At 47.9% G+C, this 3,699-nt stretch overlaps 1 pseudogene; it reads right to left on the reverse strand.

Moving 5' to 3' along the window:
• Positions 1–809: 809 nt before the first annotated feature.
• LOC144139916 (alpha-(1,3)-fucosyltransferase C-like) lies at positions 810–3,062 on the reverse strand (annotated as a pseudogene).
• Between the last annotated feature and the right edge of the window lie 637 nt (positions 3,063–3,699).

Consider the following 3,699-nt stretch of genomic DNA (forward strand, 5'->3'; position numbering starts at 1 on the left):
TTGTTCTTGCGAAACCTTTCATCTCCAGCATTCTAAGTGCGACACCGCAAAATGCCACACCCCGAGTTTTCAGACAGACGTGCGTACCTTATGGTAGACACGTCTGTAAATGGGGCTTAACGTAATATTACGTTGTCTCATTTACTCTTATAAATTTGTTGAATATGCAGTTGCATATGATTATAAATTTCCTTCTCGTTCCGTCACACTTGCGTTTAATCGATATTACCCTGATAAAAAATTTTTATCTCGCCGTTGAGGACTGCAAGACCAGTATTCATCATTTGCTGGTAAATTTCACGGGACTAGTGCGGTAACGGTGTGGCCTTTCTTTTATTTTGCTCACGCTATTCCAAACAAAATGAATAATTTTAGAGAGTAGCAACGCCTACGTAATTAAGAGAATGCCTATGTTTTTAAGTAAAGCGCATTGCCATGAGTAGACAGTTTTTTACACATGACATAATGCCGCCGCTCCTAAGCCACTCTAGGGGCATGACATAGTTACTGTGAGACGCAGCAGTTTGTTCGTCTCTGGGATAATATTGCCGACCTACACATATTTATGTGCTCATATACGTAAGATGAACGGTAAACAAAATTTATAAGTTGGCGCGTTACGTTTTTTGCACTTGTTTCAACCACGCCTACGTCAATCGTGTTCTGCTCAGTGCAGTCATTCGCCTCGGCCGCGCCGCAATGTCAACAGTAAGTATTCGTGGCAAGTTATATTTGCGTTCAGATAACCTTTAGCCATTCTTTGAATGATCACAAATCACGTCATTGAAATCACCAGTTCACCAGAGTGCTTATGAAAGCTGTATGGTGTGCCTGTTCCAACCACGACATTGTGAAGTGTCGCTCCACCAATGTACGATGTCAGACTACACCGATTGTTGTGTGAAACTGTTGGTATAAACCTTAGCGCAGAGGCTGCAGAATGTGTAGTACACCCAGTGCTTTACGTCATACACTCCTTTCCACGCGGAAAAGCTTTTATGCAAGTCGAAGTCTTCTGAAACTTTCTTCCGATAGACGGCGAGATGTTTTGGTGTCTTGAATGCGAGGGCGTCAATGTAGGAATGTGGTGGGGCGAGAGCTTTGTAATCACCGCCACCGAAGGTCACCGGTATTATGTCTAATTGCAGTGTAAAGTACAGCTTTTCTGTAACGTAGTCTTTGCAAACAGTGTTTTCAAAGAACAACAGAAAGAAATATTTTTTGGCGAATTTTTGGTGACATTTTGTGCCACGGGGCACGTATAGTTGCCACAGTCTCCATAAATGTCGACGCGCATATACTTGCGCAGTTCCTCTACAAAGTGTTCCCGTTTTCCGAAGGTATGGCAGTGGCTGACGGGCCAGATCGGCATAATTTGTTTCTGCCTCCAGCTCTCTCTGAGGCGGTCAAACGAGTGAAACTTTGGTACTGTTTTTGGTGTAATGCTTCCGTACGTATCCAAAACGTCCGAGTCAAGTCTGTAGGTCATGGTCCAGTTTATAGCGTTCTTCCAGAAAAGAAGGGGCCGCATCTCACAGTTCGTAGGCGACTCCAGGGACCAAAACACCCACTTCTGACCCACCTCCCTTCGAGCAGGCACGTCAGTGGCGTTCAGGTCACAGTAGTTGAAGACGACGGCATCACTGACGGGCATCGTCCGCCGGTCATTGGCTATATAGCAGCGACGAGAACACTCTGGTTCTTGGTCCCAATAGGCGAGCTCAGAGGTTCCATTTTCGCTGAGTTCGGAAAACCACGAGCCGAATATTGTCGTCCAGAACAAAATTTTTCGTTTGTCAGGGCGTCCAAGGTTGTCCGCGCGCTCGAAGAACGGTTTCCAGCTACTGCCTATGAAAAGAACAAAGGAAAACGTTATTTCAATTTCCATTTAAGAGGAATGGTGGAGGCAGGCTTACAGGGCAAATAAATATAAATGGGCCCTGAAAGAGGCTTTCCAAAAACATGGGTATTCACATAATAAAATAAATCAATGCTGTAGGAATACTTGTATACTTGATATACTAGAAATGACCTTTAAACCAAGCCCACTCTTTGTGTGTTATATCAATATGTCCTACCTGTATGAAGGAATTCCTGTCTGGTAAGCTAAACATTACTTGAATAACACTTCCGCCGCGTAGTTCCCTATTCTCGCCGAACTTTTCTATATATACGCTAAATTTTTTGGCTAGTATTGTATATTTATTACCTAAAGTACCTCACCTAGCTACTTTTCTGCACCTAACTAATTTTATTTATATACGTCCGCGAAGGTCACAACCGATTAGGCAGTTTGCAGCTCCAGAGAAATGACGACCCGTAGCGCACGTTCAAAGCATCGCAAGCCAAAATACGGATCGCATTTGCACTTCGGTTGTGTTTTATGGGCGTCACGTACCTTACTTAGTTCACTACACTCTAGAAACTAACAAAACGTAGCCACATTCATTGCGGCACAAATGTTTTTGGCGCAGACTTTTCGCTTTTTGATCAATTCTTGACGACCCGCTGCCCTACCTGTTTCGTCGGCGTCTTTGGTGGGCAAGCTACTCCACTACACGGACCTTCGATTGGGGAACTTGTTAATTTTACGGTCGGCGTCGCCTTGTTGTTTTCGTCGTGTCGCCAGAGTGTTAGCGGGTATTAACAAGAAGCGTGGTAATACAATAAATGAGAAAAATATGGGCTCACTGTCACGTGAACGGATGGTGTGGTGGTCTTTACCAGCTCGGAGCAATGGACGCAGGGAAGCCGTTGACTTGTTTACAACACATTTATTGTACACTGGAAAACCCTAATGCAAAGCACTTGATGATTAAACTACACGCAAACGATAAACACTCACATCTCTAACTAACAATCCCAAGATACAACTTAGCTCTAACCCGAAAGTCTCTACAATAAAGTTCTACACAATTCTTATTCAAGTTCTAGTTAATTACTCTCGTACCACAACTCCCTAGTTGTGTCTTTTACCACTGCGTCCTTACTGGACTGGCCTACCCCGGTCGTCGGCGCTGACGTGTCGCACCCTTGCGTGGCCGCAACTCGGTGGTAGCCATCGTCGGCTCGCTTCGTCGGTGCCGGCGTTCGATGCGCGTGGTCACTCCTTGGACGGCGTGGGCTCCGCGCGTCCTCACTTCCTTCCTCTGTGGCTACCCCCTGGTAGCCGCTCTCGCTGGAGGTCCTTGATGCCGGCGTTCGATGCGCGAGGTCAGTCCTTCGGCGGCATGCTTCCTCGGTGGCTACCCCCTGGTAGCCGCTGCCGCTGGACGTTTCAGGTATGCTCGGCCCGAACATAGCCTTTCGGGGCCGTCGAGACGAACGTCGACGGAGCATGTACGCTGGCCGCTGGTGCCCGACCGATGCCGCTGGTCGGGCACCAGCGGTCGGGACCGAGACACAGGTTCGTGGTGCACCTAGGATGACGGTGCCAATGCGAAGTCGGCCCGCTCCCGCCCAGGCTCGGATGGCGTGGTCGATGGCCTGGCCGCGTCCCCCTGGCTCGTTTGTTGAAGCGCACGTGCTCCGGCCGCCTCCTGGTTTCTTCGGTGTCTTGCTTCCCCTCTTCTCTTTGTGCGCCCCGCTTTCATACCCTCTGGGCTCTCTCGTGGCGCACTCCCATTGGCTTCTTGCTCCTTCCCTGTCCTTATATAGTCAATACCCAACTTGTCGCATGCGCGGTCTTCCCTGATTGGC

The sequence above is a fragment of the Haemaphysalis longicornis genome, unplaced genomic scaffold, assembly GCF_048455015.1.
Source record: "Haemaphysalis longicornis isolate Haplotype H1 unplaced genomic scaffold, Haemaphysalis longicornis Haplotype H1 scaffold_5, whole genome shotgun sequence".
NCBI classification, from domain to species: Eukaryota; Metazoa; Arthropoda; class Arachnida; order Ixodida; family Ixodidae; genus Haemaphysalis; species Haemaphysalis longicornis.